The sequence below is a fragment of the Lygodium microphyllum genome, chromosome 5 (genome assembly GCF_053477565.2).
Source record: "Lygodium microphyllum isolate KBCC chromosome 5, Lygodium_microphyllum_v1.1.10, whole genome shotgun sequence".
Lineage (NCBI taxonomy): Eukaryota > Viridiplantae > Streptophyta > Polypodiopsida > Schizaeales > Lygodiaceae > Lygodium > Lygodium microphyllum.
Window position 1 is genome coordinate 73061601 of NC_141139.1, and position 16842 is coordinate 73078442.

Below are 16842 nucleotides of genomic sequence, written 5' to 3' on the forward strand. Positions count from 1 at the left end.
TTTCTGTCCATTCATACTTCACATCCTTCTTTGTGAGCTTAGTTAATGGAACACAAACATGGGATAGGTATTTCAAAAATCTGCTGTGCCATTTTATCTGACCAACAAATCTACTGAGTTCCTTCAGATTGACTGGTGCTTTAGCCTTCTGAATGGCTTGAACTTTTCTTGGATCCACCTGCATTCCATCTTCTGAAATAATATGGCCTAGTAAAATCCCTTTTCTTACTGCAAATGCACACTTGGCTGGATTCAGACTTAACCTAGCCATTCTGCATCTTTCAAAACAGAGTTTCAACTGAGTTAAATGATCATCTGTCTTCCCAAACACACTGAAATCATCCAAGAATACTCTCATAAATGTGGTAAGATATGGAGCAAAGACTTCCTGGACCCACTTTTGAAAAGTAGGTGGAGCATTCTTTAATCCAAACACCATGACAGTGCTTGCATATACTCCCCATTCTGTAATAAAGGCAGTTTTATCTCTGTCCTCCTCTGCCATCAGAATCTGATTATAACCACTGAACCCATCAAGGAAGCTGTACATTTGATGACCTGCAACTGCATCCAGCAATGTGTCTTGAAAAGGTAGGGGAAAAGGATCAGTGATAGTGGCTGCATTTAACTTTCTGTAATCTACACATATTCTTAATTTCCCATTCTTCTTTGGAACCACCACAATAGGTGATAGCCAAGTCACCTTCTCTACAGGATAGATGAAACCAACCTTAAGTAGTTTATCCAACTCCTCCTTAACAGCTCTAGCATAATTAGGATTCATCCTGTATCTTTGGGAAATGACAGGTACTGCATCCTTTTTGAGATTAATCCTGTGCATACAGAATTGTGGATCCACTCCCTTCATGTCAGTATAACTCCATGCAAATATGTCCTTAAATTCCTATAACAGCTCCTCCAAATCTGACTTAAACTGTCCTGTCACATGAATACTGACTTTTACCATTTTGGGATTCTGTTCAGTCCCTAAATTCAGATCCTGAAGATCATCCTCTTGCACCCTAGCTGTTCTGGCCATCTATTCTTCAAAGGCTTTTTCAGCTTGGATTATTTGCTGAATGTGCATTTTCTCCTCCTGTTCAGTCAGAATTTTGTTTACATCCTCTCCTTCTGGTACATCCTGTAATGCTTCCTCCTGTTGTAATAGATTACCAGAAAGTTTATTCTCCTTAAACTGCTGCACAATTTTAACCACATCAATATCAAAGACAGGAATCACTGACTCATTGGCTTTAAGAAAAGCATCTTCCTCATCATCATCTACTTCTTCTAACATATTCAGTCCCTGTGCATACAGTGCTCTAGCCTCTCTGGGTAGAGTTGCAGTAGGAACCATACTCAGGTGTACTTTCTTCTTTCCTCTTCTGAGTGTTATTTGAGCTGCCCCCCAATCCTGTCTAACCTTGGCCTGTTTTAACCATGGTCTTCCCAACATAATAGGATATGGACTGTCTCCCTCATCCATTTTCAGGACTACAAAATTCACTGAAAAAGTGAGCCCTGCAACTGTAATCTGTTGATTCCTGAGAATTCCCATAGGTTGGATTCTTCTCTGATCAGCCATTTTTAACTGAAATGGAGCTTCATCAAGATCCGGTAATTTCAGCTTAGTATACAGGAATTCAGGTAAAATATTTACCCCTGATCCTCCATCCAGAAGTGCTCCCTGTATATCCTGTTGCTGAAAAGTCACAGTAATCTTGGGAACTTTGTAATCCACATCTTCAGGTTCAATCTGACAAGCTTCAGGTTCAACTTGCTGAACTTCTTCACAGTAAAAGGTTCTCAATACCTGTCTTTTAAACTCAGGTACCAGACTGAGAATTTGATCCATTGTGACAGTGGTTGCCTTTAGCACTTCTTCTGTCATATCAGCTTCCTTCAATTCTTGCTGATGGATCTCCTCTTCTATACTGGGTAGTACAACAGGTAATGTTTGATGCATCTGTGTCCCCATCTTATCTGTCTTCTGACTTTTCTGAATTTCTTTCACACAACCCAATCTGACCTGTCTCTGTGTATCCCAAAACTTAGGATTCTTCATCTCCTTATGGGAAATAATTGGGTCAGCAACATATTGTGCACCTGATCTTGTAATCACCAAAATAGGAGCAACTTTGTCAGTAGTCACCTGTTCCTGTAAACAGTTAGAACAGTCACATTGTACATGCATAGCATCCAGATCCTCATAATGAACATTATGGCTCACAACTCCATGAATCTCTTTAGCCTGTTCTACAATTACTACATTTGCCTGTGGAGGTCTATTTTGTTGCTGTTGCACTGGTGGCCTTTGATTGTTGTATCTGACAATGGGTATGCCTCTTTCCTCTCTGTGTTTACACCATAAAGGACAGTTTGGACCCTGTCTATGACCCACCTCTGCACAGTAAGTACAAGGATCAGCAGGTCCTTGCGGCAGAAATCTGTTTAGTCAGGTCTTGAACCTTCCTTTTGGATTTTCTGTGTTCTTTCCTGTCTCTAGAGTCCTTACTCCTGCTTTTTAGTTTGTGTTTCCTTTTCTTCTTCTTTATTTTAGTTTTTCTTCCATCTTCTTCTGAATCAGTATCCTCTGAATCTGAATCATATGCTTCTGACTCTGAATCTGTGTCAGAATCTGTATCTGTACCTGAATCCGAATCCTCCTCTGAGTCAGAGTCAGTATCATGTTTTTTCTTCCTGGATCTGGTAGAACCTAGTCTCTTCTCTGCTCTCCTTGCAGCTGCCACTAGTTCATTAAAGCCTCCAACACCTCCAGGTATTTCAGTACTTGCTACTGCTGTCCTTAAAGTTCCCCTGAGTCCATTGCAGAAATATTCCCCCAACATCTCATTGGTAGGTCTTTCTGCAGGTGCTAATCTCCCATTCAAATCTAGAAACTGTTGTGCATAACTTCAACAAGAAGTCGCTTCTGTTTCATTGTTTTAAGCTGTTTCAAAATATCAGTTGGTGTCTTCCATTTTTTGAATCTAGACAGGAATGCTGTCTGTAATGCCACTGTGTCAGGAAAATGAGCTGCCCCATACTGAGTAAACCAATTCATGGCTTTTCCCTCCAATGTGGCAGCAAATTGCTGCTTTTTCACATCATCCCCATACACTCCTGCTAAGCCACTTGCCTCCCATTTAGTGCTGAACTGTGCTACATGGGCATCAGGATCCTCTTTTTTTGAGTGACCCTTGAAGTGAGCAAATCTGACTCTCAGGTTTGCTGGGTTAGGGGGTTGTGCCATTATGACTGGTGGTACTTTTGGTGCAGTCTTCTTCCTCCCTGACAATTTAGGATATGGTTGGAATTTCAAACTCCTTTTAGACTGTCTTTGAAGTTGGGACCATGCCAAACTTCCTAGAAACCTGTTCCTGTTTCTCTGTTCTTCATCTGGTGTAAGTGGTGTAAATGAAATAGGTGCAACATCAGGGATACTCTGGCTTGGACCAACTTCTTCAGTTTGTATCTCCTGATCACTCAGATAGCCCAGATCCAAACTGTCTACCTGACTTCCACTGCTGGACCTGTAATGTCCCTTTCCTTTCTGTTCTAGTTTCTGCTTTTCCTCTTGCTCTAGCCTTGCCTGTAATCTTGTATAATACTTGCCAAAGCCTTCCCCTCTATACTTCTCTGCTGACATAAAACAGGGATTTCTCTGTCATTAGCCTGTCTTAGTGCTGTTCTCCTGTAATGCAGCAGTGACCATGATGACAAGTCAAACACAAGTTAGAAGTTCTCCCCCGTCTGTATCTGGATGATATGGAATTAAAGCCATATGCATGGTGGAACTGCCATTTCTCATGATTAACCCATATCCTCCTGATCTCTGCAGTTGTCCGACTTCTGGCTATTGGGCAAACCTTGCTCAACTGAAATTTCCAGACCCTATCCTTGACTAATCTGACCACGTCCACAGGTAAGTCAGGAAAATAATCAGTCAGGAAATTTTGGCCATACACCTCAAATTCCTCTTCTGGTGTAGTCCAATTGTAAAATTCCCTGCAAAGAGATTGCGCGAAGGCTTCTTGCTCCTCTGCTTCTGTTGTCCAATGTTTAAAATCCTCCAACCAAGACAGTAGGACCTCTTCCATTCTGAAAGCGAGAATTAGACAATTCTGCCATTCGCATGCATAAGACCTGTGCTGTCTGAACAATTCGCAGGATCGCCAAGTGTTACAGGCTAATTTACTGCCTGCGATTTACTCCCTGAAAAACTACTCTACCTGACATTTCTGAATCCAACTGACTTACTTTCTGATTGCACTGACTTCATATAACTTTCATACACACATTCCATCATTACAGTACACCTTTACAGAACCATCTGACTTCATTTCAGCAATAAATAACATGAATACTGAAAACAGTTTACCACTTCAAGACAGGGAAACAATATCTGACTCTGAACTGTTCTTCATAACTTCAGTTTTTTGCTTACAGACAGACACGCAGACATGATCTACACCCGCATATGCGCTCTGACTTGAACAGTTACATTCGGGGATTGATAACTCCTCACATCCCTTACTTATGACTATTCATTCCAAAAACTTACACCCCTTCATATCTAACTTACCCTAAGGCTTAACTTGACTTCTAAACTCCTAATACATAACTCTAAGGTGTGGTGTCAACTCAGTCTTAACAACTAGATGTAAGATTTGTTTCAAGAATTTTAATTACAAGATAATCCCATGTAGGGGCACAAGAAGGTACAATGATAACTTAACAACATACAAAAATCCCACAACCCAGGACCATAGGTATAGACAACAGGACTTGATAGGATATGAAGGATCCCACAACGCGGGACCGTAGGAATGGATACAAGATATCCGAATTATAAGATCTCCGACAGAGATTGACAAGATACAAGACATTACTAGACAAGATGTCATAGTACGAGTTTATGAGGTGACAAGACAATAAAAGTATAATGGAAGACAAGACAATACTAGATACCATGACTAGAGAAGAATTAGAATTGGAACTTGAAGTTACTTGGACTCCTTGAGCTCCCAAGACTGGCATTAGCAAGGTTGAGGAGCTCTATGGCGAGCCCCTCCTTTTATAGGTATTGGAGGGCAGCTAGAGATCCTCTAGGATGTTCCATGATGACATCATCGATGATGCAAGCAATGACATGGCATATCTTCTAGAAGGTTCTATGATGACATGGAAAGGTTAGGTTTGCATGGTTGGCTTGAGGATGTCCTATTAAGGGTGTGTTCACATGGGGTGTGGATTCATATGGCATGAGCAAGAATTAATTTGTACACTTGATCATGGCATGTCTGTGATAAATCCAAGCATGAAGGGAGCTTTCAAAGTGAAAGCATATATGAAATAGGAGATGCATTAAGACACTAGGATAGGATTTTAGCTTTCAAAAACAGAGAGAGGCCAATTTTAACATTGTGATAGAGGCATTTGTGTAACATCTTTGCTTGCACAAACAAACATGTGCATCCATAGAAAACATGCAATGCCATATGGCTTACAATACATCATTGTAGTATTGAAGGCATTGAAGTTGGATGATACCTATGTGACTCATTTTCTCTTATGCTTATAGAAGTACGCTATTCAAATTAGAGTGAATAGCAAAATGTTGAGATCTTCACATGTGGTTTTTAGTATTATCACATACAAATTGATCAAATTCTTTTTTAGGATTGTATATCCAAGTAACTCTTAAAAGATCTTTTTTTCTTCAATGTTTTCCAAGTATATATTGTCTAAGAGAATATGGAACTCTTGAGCTTATACATCTATTAGATCTCAATAGCATAGAATGACCATTGTAGATTCATGATATTTTCCATGTGCAACACAAAGATTTCACCAAATATAATGAGCTCTATGAAGCCCAAAATTGGCTCAAAGAATGTACATCTAAGTGTTTATACCAATTGTAATATTTGCATATATGTTTAGGGAAGAGCACAAATGTTTATGTCGTGCTTGAAGCACAGACATACTAAAAGGCGCATCATAATATTTTATAATGCTAGGACAAACTTGGATATCCAAAATTACTCATAATTATGACATAATTAAATGTCCAGTCACAAAAAGGGTTATGGCTTTCAGGTAATATTCTACACTTTAAATTGAATACATTCTCAGATTGTAGTTGCTTAGCTAACTTTGTAATATCCCACACTTGTAATATTCAATTTTTTATTTATTTTTATTTTTTCTTGTCATATATTCATACACATTATATTGTTTGGATATGCATATATGAAATTTTCCTTTTCAAGATAAAAAACATACGCCCAAATGTCTACTCAAAAGGGTGGGGGGGGGGGGGGGGGGGAGGGGGGCGGTACACCTCCCCTTCAAATGTGAGCTAATAGACTTATTATGGAATACCTTCTGAAATTTTACATGTGCATATATATATATTTGATATAAGATACCTTAATGCCATTGGGAAAAGGAGGCACCTCCCCTCCAAATATAGCCAATAGACTTGTTAAGTATTTTAAATTTGTGAATGCTTATACATGCATAGTTTTTTAAAAAGATAAGATGCATACAAATGAATATTCATGTGAGCAAGGGGAGCCCCCCCTCGCTTGAGATATTAGCGAATAAAATGGATAAGAGTCACACTAACACATGTATATACAGACTTGTTAAGTATTTTAAATTTGTGAATGCTTATACATGCATAGTTTTTTTTAAAGATAAGATGCATACAAATGAATATTCATGTGAGCAAGGGGAGCCCCCCTTGCTTGAGATATTAGTGAATAAAATGGATAAGAGTCACACTAACACATGTATATGCAGACTTGTTAAGTATTTTAAATTTGTGAATGCTTATACATGCATAGTTTTTTTAAAAGATAAGATGCATACAAATGAATATTCATGTGAGCAAGGGGAGCCCCCCTGCTTGAGATATTAACGAATTAAATGGATAAGAGTCACACTAACACATGTATATGCAGAGGTGGGGGGGGGGATATACACCAAGATAAGATACCCAAACACCATTGAGGAAAGGAGGCACCTATCCTCCAAATATAGCTAATAGAATTATTGAGTATTTATAAATTTATTTTAAATTTTTGAATGTTTATACATGCATAGTTTTTTTCGAGATAAGATGCATACAAATGAATATTCATGTGAGAAAGGGGACAGGTCCCCCTTGAGATATTAGCCAATAAAATGGACAAGAATCACACTAGCACATGTATATGTGCATATAAACTCATATAGATGTTAGTTCAAAACATAAGAAAATATCATCTGTGAATAGCCCCTCAATGATGAAAAGTTAGGGTTTTTAAGATAAAAGTAGTTTACGTTTTCTTTTATTGTTTCATTTCATAATCTCTCTCTTTATCTCTTCACTATCAATACATTCATCCTTCGTGCTCCAATGGATGCTTGCACATAGTTTGGTGAGTGGATCCATGACACATGATTTTTTAGCTAAGATGATGCAATGTTTGAGATTTTCTCAATGTTCTTCAACCTTAAACATGTGCTCTTAACTTTGGACCTCCATCTCAAGGTCATTGAGGACTTTGTTATTACCTTTGTCTCTCACTTATACTACATTGATGGACTCGTGGGTACCTTTCGACCTGTTGATATGTATGCAAAGAGGGAAAGAGCCACAAAAAAGTGGTTAAGAGGTGATTGGCATATGTATCTCCATGGCATAGAGCATATACTATTCCTAGGGGTAATGCTCCATATACAAGCTTCTGGTGTATGATGCTACATTGGCCATCTACTTGCTTGCAGTGGACATGCCCATAAATGAGGAGGATAGCAACAAGGACACATCTTCAATGGATTTTTCTCTCACTTTAAGGAGAGAAGAACTTATTGAGGAGTTGATCAACCTTGAAGAGGAGTATCAGATTATGATAGAGCAAAGATTGGCTCTTGCATTGTTGTCTTCTTTTGATGAGCCAATCCTTGACAAACCAAATCTTGCTATTTGATATCTTTCTAGTACTCTTTGATGTATTGTAGTACTTGGAGATAAAGGAAGAAGTTTTATTCTTGAATGTCATTAGGGATTCTATGGATGACTTAATAGTAGATAATGATTACATGAACATGCACCTAGCAATCTTAGAGGTTGGAAGATACTATGACATTATCTTGGATACTATGAGTGTTATTAGTGCTATCCAAGAGGACATTGCTATAGCTAAGGGGAATGATAACTTATCAAAGGCCAAGTTCTAAGCATTCCAACATGACCTATTTTTATTGAGGTCCTAAACCTCTACCACAAGGGAATATGTGGATCTGTAAGCTCTGAAGAGTGGATTTCTATGATAAATGAAGAGTTGGAGCTACAAGATGAGCTTAAGAAAGTCTTGCTTTTTGTTGAGAGAAAATTTTAAGAAGTTTTCAAACTTCTCTATATCTTCATGTGAGGAGACTTCATCCTAGGGTGCCTCCAATCATGAGGCACTTGCCAACTCAATTTTGGGGGAAGTCAAGTCTTTAGGGTTCTTTTACTAAATTTAGGTCATTTTCTTAGAGGCCTCACTTCCTCACAATCATGACTCAATACACTCTAGAATTAAATCTCATCATGTTCTAATAACTCTAGGTTAGTTTGTAATTGTGTGATCGATTTGACAATGTGATCTAGGAGATACTCTATATTCATGAGTTAAAATCAAGGTGATGAGAATCTAGGCATGCTAACTAGTACAAGGATTCAACCCTATAGGAGTACATTTGCAATGTCACCATTGACATGATGGAGTTTTACAAGAAGTGCCCACTTAGGGAGGGAGAAACATTGAATCAGATGATTCGAGCATTGACAAATGTTGCACCCTTGGCAAAAATACCTACAACTTATAGCAAGGAGAAGATGCTGCTTGTGAAGAGGCAAAAGCTATTGTATCTCTTTCATCAAGAGCATGGTGGAGCAATCTTGGGCGAGCTTGCCAAAGCCTTTGACCCACTTCTCCTAGAGGAAGAGTTAAAAATCAAGCACTCATGTTCCAATCAAAAAAATCTATTTTCAAGTCAGAAGGCCCTTGATCTCCGCCATAAAAGAAACCTGAGATTCAATGAGTTTCTTCTTTCATATGTTATGACAAATTGCATGTTGTATCATGCATTGTATCATATTTTTGCAGGTTGTATCTTCTTTTTGTTGTTACAAGACACATTGCTTCATTTCTATCAATCCAAAGTTAAATGTTAGGTGTGTACACGTGATAATGTGTGATAACGTACCATATATTTATGAGTAAGAAAGTGCAACACATATGAAAGTGATCATGTGATAAAATTTGATTAGATAAATGTGTTCTACATGAACATGTGATAATGTAATTCAAATTGATTAGATAAAGTTGTCATACTTGCATCTATGATATCGTTATCCAAATTGGTTAAATACACATGTGGTGCATGTGCATGTGATCATGCACAAGACATGCATATATGATAATATGCAATGCATACATGTGTTAATGTATTCCAAATTTCATAAATATGTGTTGATGTCTACATGTAACATATTGAGAAGTACACTAAATGAACTTACTCAAAATGATAGAAATGGAAGACATAAATATGTGGAAGATATTTATATAATGCATTGTTAACGATTTATACAAGATATTTACTTTCTAGTTTTTACAGTCTCCATCCATGGCAAAATTTAACATATAATAATGCAAGATCTATATTTGTAGGCTAGGGTTGTGAGGAGGGTCCTAATTTACATCTACATATGAGAACTCTTGTCTTGTCAAACAATGAAATTCATATACTTGTTTGTGATAATTACTTACTGTGCATGTATATCGTTCAATTGTGTATAATTGAAGAGATCAATTGAGATTCCCAATTGATCTTGATAGAACCCGTGTAGCTCCAATTTTTAATCTTTGTGGCATGGGGCCATTTGTAGCTCTGAACCAAAAGCTCTCGAGGTTGGTGAGCCACAGGTGTTGCAAAACCTCACGCATCTTATACTCTGAAGGCTTGCTACTATATGGGCATCGCAAAGGAGGCCCCTCCATGTACTACTATATGAGATTTCTTTCATAGATAGTGATGAGAACCTTAATTAGCCTACACCATGGAAGCTTGAGAAGGGTAGGATGGAGAAAAGCTGGTACTATAATGGAGGAAACAATGGAAGTGACAAGTGGACATGAGAAGAAGGATGAGCTATGAACTATTTTAAACCTAAATGAGCTAACTGCAATTTAATATGTACGGCTGATCATGTGGTTTTATATTAGAATGTGATGAAACTTCATACATTTACCTTTAAGATGGTAAGTAGCACCCCCAAATCCTTTTTGTATTAAAAAAATACAAAGAGGGCCCCAGTTCAAGTTTGGCATCTTAGGCCATTTTTTGCCATCCCACATTTTTTGTTGTTTAAAAAATGATAGGAGAGCCCTCGTCCAAGGCAAGTATTTGAGGTCATTTTCCTAGTAGGAAAATAGCCTTAGATGCTAGACTTTGAATCAAGGCCCTTCTAGCATTTTTTCTCCATTTAAAAATGTATGATACTATTGACCACCTTATAGGTGCATGTGTAAAGGCACATGGCAGACACTTCTCAAAAAAAGATAACATTGCAAAGAGTATTCATTCCATTGGAATTAATTCATCGTTTAGTACTTGAAGATCCTTACTAGTTGAAAACTCGTGGGGTTGAGCATCACTCATTAAGTCTACCAAAAATACCTCAACAAGCTCTTATAGAGCAAAAAGGAATTATTTTGTGAAACAATCAGGTTTATCTTGTCCTTGTGGTAGAAACCACCTCCTACTTTTGTGTTTGATAGAGGTCTTGGACAATCTCTCATGCAAGTCTCATGAAGCTAGTCTTTTGAATGATGAGATCAAAAGGGCGTTGGTGCTTTCTCATTTTCAATAGGGCCACTATACTACTCTCCAATTGCATCTCTTATGGGGATGTTGAGGAGGATCCTCTTGAGGCTGGCTTGAGGATGGTGGGAAAAGGGGGTGGTCCACTAGCAAGGTGATCAATAGCATTGTTAGATACTAAATCTAAGCTAGTAGCTGCTTCATTGTGGTAAACACGATATGGGGTTTTGTATGGAAACTTCTTTGCAACTACCTTAGGCTAGGTTTCTTTCCTGTTCGTCGAAAAATCTGGAAACTCAATGAACAAGATAGAGAATGAAACCCTAAAATGTAGTGCTTAAAATTTTAGACTCATTCACACATGTGCACACACACACACACACTCTCTCTCTCTATGTGTGTGTGTGTGTGTGTGTGTGTGTGTGTGTGTGTGTGTGTGTGTGTGTGTGTGTGTGTGTGTGTGTGTGTCTCAAATCTAGGCAACAATGTATACAGTAGTTACTTACTTGGAGAATAAGGGCTTGAAACTAGTTCATATCTAGAACAAGTATCTCTTGTTACATTGTATTGAAGCATTAAAATGTTGATAATTAATGATTGTCATGTAGATATACTGGCCACAATAATGTATCGACTTTTTGAAATCCTTCTAACCGAATTGTTCAAATCACCATTCATGCTACTTCTATCAATTCTATGTTGAATGGCATAATATATTTGATATTGATAAGTAAACACAATCTATTGAGAGTGTACTTAAGGGTTTATCTCCATGAGGCAAAGTGGCTATGTTGGATTATGTAGAGAGTGTATTGACTCTTAGGTAGCTTTTATGATCAAGGTAGGTGTTCATGTAAGATGCTTTGGCCTTACTTCAGCTACTTTTGTCATAGTAATTAGAGACTTTAGATTTCTTGTTTGAGGCACATAAGAGCAATTGGAGAATTCATTTTTCCTATAAAAGGAACACAACATAGTGAAGGAGTATTACATGATTTTACACTATCCATGTCCTTTTTAGCTCAAGCTTTTTAGCATTTATTAGAATTGTGTCCCTATCTAATTTTTTGCAAATTCAAGGCCAATAGATTTTTCAAGTTCCTAAGGTCAAGCAACGAATTCCCATACAACCAATTCCTTGCAAGAGGTGGGGCTTAAAGGGGGTATACACTGCTGAGAGACTAATAATGGAGGAGAGAGACTAAGGTAGAGTACCTTGCATCCTACTCGACAAGGTCAAGGCTAGGGCAAGAGTGCCATTTCTAAGGGAGTCTTCTATTGAGGAGATTATGGAGTTGGAGAATATGGAAGTCTATGAGGGACATCAATATATCAAGGCAATATTCCAAATAAGAATTTGCAGCTCACATTGAGCACTTGGAGGTTTGATTATATCAAACATGTAGGGGAAGAATTGTTGTTGCAACAAAGAGGCTTTCCAAAACCCAACTTTTCTGGCATGGTCAATGAAAGCGTGTCCATCAAATTGAAGTAAAATTTTTTGAATAATAAGGTATGCAAGCATTGCCAATTATATGCAAACAATGTATGCATTCCAATGTAACATCTTATAATATTCATGCATGTTCATTTATTCATCCCTTCCAACACCATTGTGGAATTTGGGTTGGTGGGAGTGGGTGGAGGTTTTTCTTGGGGGGAGTATTGCTTTGGTTATGCTTGGGGTTTGATTCCTCTTAAGTCTAATGCATTTTGATAAGGGATAAGCATACATCATGTGAGGGGAGTACAACTTTATATACATGCACCCCCACATGAAACATGGTTTGTAAGCACGTCCTTGAAATGTCATGGAAAAAGAGTTGCATTTATGGAATGTAGGTTTATTATGCTTGCATCTGGCATGGGGAGAGAATGAAGAGAAATTCTATACTAGATGAGAAGGAAGTTTATACCATGCTAGGGATTTGTTTTGAGAAATATATTAATAAGCCTTCCATTACTCATGGTATATCAATCTTAGGTGATCTATTTCTTAGTTTACAAAGCACAAACATTATGACATGACAATTTATTTATCCTTTGCCTAATTCTTGCTAATTGCACACCACAAAAGGGTGGTGAAATTTCTCTCCATGTAAAAAATGGAAAATTTCCAAGTTATAGATGAGTTGTTTCTAAAGCAAGTATTGTAACATGTATTATGAGAAGCTAAAACTCCAAATACTGAAGTAAACATCACACTATTGTTACAATATAAAAATACTTTACTATAGATATATGTTCTCATTAAATTTCTTAAGAACTTGACCCTTGTATCTTTAAAATCTATAAACTCATTGAGGTAAAGCTTTTCAAGGCCCATCCAATCTAGGAGCGAGGACTATATCTTTAAAATGTATAAATTCATTGAGGTCAACCTTTTCAAGGCCCATCCAATCTAGGAGCAAGGAATATATCTTTAGAATCTATAAATTCATTGAGGTCAACCTTTTCAAGGCCCATCCAACCTAGGAGCGAGGACTATACAAAAAGGATGGGCGGAGCATTGGGTAAGAGAAATGAACATATGTCCCCCCTACAAAAAAAGAAGAAGCATATTTCCTCTTCTCTCTTGCATTAAAGAGCCAAAGCTAATCTACATTCACATCAAAGGGGATTGATCAAGGCACTTTCTCATCCAAAACAATATCCAAGGTATTAGACCTAACAACACTTTAAGCATACATCAAATAACTTGGACTTGGACATGGAAGGCTACTAGCAATTAAAGAGCCACTGATTGTGTTCAATGCTAATTAATTGTGGCAATGACAATAAGGCTGTCCATCTAGAAACAACTACATATTTGAGGCATTCAAAAAATTAGAGAGAGAGAGAGAGAGAGAGAGAGAGAGAGAGAGAGAGAGAGAGAGAGAGAGAGAGAGAGAGAGAGAGAGAGAGAGAGAGAGAGAGAGAGAGAGAGAGAGAGAGAGAGAGAGAGAGAGAGAGAGTGTGTGTGTGTGTGTTATCAGTGAACTACTCACAAAATTGATAGTCGACTTTCTGGATCGTGATAGGTAAGAGATAGACTTTGTGTGTAGGTCTGTTATTAATGAACTCACAAAATAGATAGCTTACTTTTTAGAACAAGTGACAAGTGAGAGTTGCTAACAAATTTTGGTGATCATTTTGTTGCAAATACTTTAGCGAGTACAATTTGATAAGAAATACCGAAACATCATGCATTAATGGTAGAGCATCAATTGGAGCATTTTACTGAGATGAAGGTTGCATTACACAAAATTTCATAAAGGTTACATTTTTTGAAACAAAAATACCAAATACATGGTGTCGAGGTGATGTTGTTATCTACAAACCAATAAAAGACACTAATTAGTAAGGGCTAAAAAGCATTAACAGGTTGTAGGTGCTAGGGGATCACCTCAATTGTTATCCCTTTGCACCATGTGGATGATGCACGATTTGAAGTCATAGAAGACAGTTTGTGTTAACACCAATAGTCACCTTCTTCTCTCATGATTCATGTATGACCCAATCAAATTGCCACCAAAGTTGGAGGAATGTAAGGTGAGCACAAGCATACGAAGGAGGAGGAAATCGTTAGTTTGTGACACGATTGTCATATGTGGAGATGAGAAGATGAATAATGGGACAATCTTAAAGAAATGTGATGATACAAAATGAGAATTTTAGGAAGGGTGTGTTCTGAGCAAAAAGAAGTGATGTTATAAGTAGGTGTATGTTGAGTGATGAGGTTGTTAGAAATGAACCCATAATTTGAGAATGAATATACAACATACAAGGCAGTATAGGTTGAGTGTTTGAGGAGGTGTAAGTGAGGATATGAGAGTGGTTACTTGACATGAGGATCCTCATTTTATAGGCATACAATATGTGTGAGAGAGCATCTAGATGATGCCATGGTTGCTCATGTTTGAAAGAAGGTTGCTACATTTCTAAGGAATAGTAATCTATACTAATGTATTATTGTAGTCATAGGTTCAGGAAGCCTTGCAAACCTCACGAAGGCTTCCCAAACCTACGTCTCTCTCTCTCTCTCTCTCTCTCTCTCTCTCTCTCTCTCTCTCTCTCTCTCTCTCTCTCTCTCTCTCTCTCTCTCTCTCTCTCTCTCTCTCTCGCTCGCTCTCTCTCTCTCTCTCTCTCTCTCTCCTCTTTCCCTAAGCTCTTCTCCTCTCTCAATCAAATGAAACATTTTTCAATTAACCTCTCCCCTCTTTCTCGTGTGTACTCTCTCTCTCTCTCTCTCTCTCAATTAAACATTTTTAATTAAATTAAACTTTTTATAAACGTCTTTTTCTCCTCCTTTTTATAAACTCTCATTACCTCCAAGCTTTACACCTCTCTCTCTCTCTCTCAATTAAATTTAAAAAATTAACATCTCTTCCTCCCCCTCTTTAAATAAAAAGTTTCTTTCTCTCTCTTCTCCTCCCCTTTTAACTAAACACACAAAGAGCCACTCTCTTTTTAAATTAAATTTAAAAATTTAACATCTCTTTCTCCCCCTTTTTAAATAAAAAGTTTCTTTCTCTCTCTTTTGCTCCTCATTTAATGTGAGAGAGAGAGAGAGAGAGAGAGAGAGAGAGAGAGAGAGAGAGAGAGAGAGAGATTTAGAGAGGAAAAAAATAAATAGAGAAAAGAGAGTAAGAGAAAAAAAATGAGAGAGAGAGAGAGAAAGAAAAATATGTGAGAGAGAGAGAGAGAGAGAGAAAGAAAAATATGTGTGAGAGAGAGAGGAGAGAAAAAGAATAAAGGGAAGAAGGACAGAAAAGGAAAAGAGAGGAGAGAGAAAGGTAATGAAGAGAGAGAGAGAGAGAGAGAGAGAGAGAGAGAGAGAGAGAGAGATGGACAGACAGAGGGAGAGAGAGAGAGAGGGAGAGGGAGACAAGGAAAAGAGAGGGGAGAGAATGAAAAGACAGAGAGAGGAAAGAGAAAAAATGTGAGAGGCAGAGAGAGGAAAAGAAAAATAAGGAGATAGAGAAAGAGAAAGAGGGGGGAGAGAGAGATACAGAGAGAAGAAAAGAAAAAAGAAGAGGGGGAAAGAGAAAGCAAGAGAGGAGAAAAGGAGAGAGAGAGGGGGGAAGAGGAACAAGAAGAAATGAGAGAGAGAGAGAGAGAGAGAGAGAGAGAGAGAGAGAGAGAGAGAGAGAGAGGAATAAAATGGAGAGAGAGAGAGAGAGAGAAAAGAAAAAAAGAAGCATAGGAAGGGAGAGAGAAGGAAAAGAGAGGAGAGAGAAAAGCAATGACAAAAGAGGAGAGAAGAAAACAAAAAAGTTAGGGAGAGAGGGGGAGAGAACAAAAAAGAGGAGAGATAAGTAAGGAGAGAAGAAATAAGAGAGAGAGAGAGAGAGAGAGAGAGAGAGAGAGAGAGAGAGAGAGAGAGAGAGAGAGAGAGAGAATAGAGAGGAGAGAAAAAAGCAACGATGAAAGAGGAGAGAGAAAATAAACAAAGCAAAGAGAGAGGGAGAGAAGAGAGAGAGAGAGGAGAGAAGAAGAAGGAAAAGAAGAAAAGAAAAGAAGAAAAGAGGGGAGAGAGACATAGAGAATAAGAAAAGAAAAAAGAGAAGAGAGAGAGAGAGAGAGGAGAAAAAGAGCAAAGAGAAAAAAGAGGGGAGAAAAAGAGAGAAGAAGAAGAAGAAAAGAAAGAAGAGGGGGAGAGAGAAGAAGAAGATAAAAAAGAGGAGAGAGAGAGAAGGGGGGAAGAGGAGAGAGAAAAGAGGAAGAAAGAGAGGGAGAAAAAAAGATGAGAGATAGAGAGAGGGAGAAAAAAGATTAAGAGAGAGGGGGTAAGAAGAGAGAAAAATGAAAAACAAAAACTAAAGAGAGAGAGAGAGGAAAAAGAGGGGTGAGAAAGGCAAATAAAAAAAGAGAAGAGAGAGGGGAGGAAAAAGAGGAGAGAGAAAAAGGAGGAAAGAGAGAGAGGGAGAAAAATGATATGAGAGAGAGAGAGAAGCAATAGAGAAGTAAGAAGAAATGTGTGTGTGTGTGTGTGTGTGT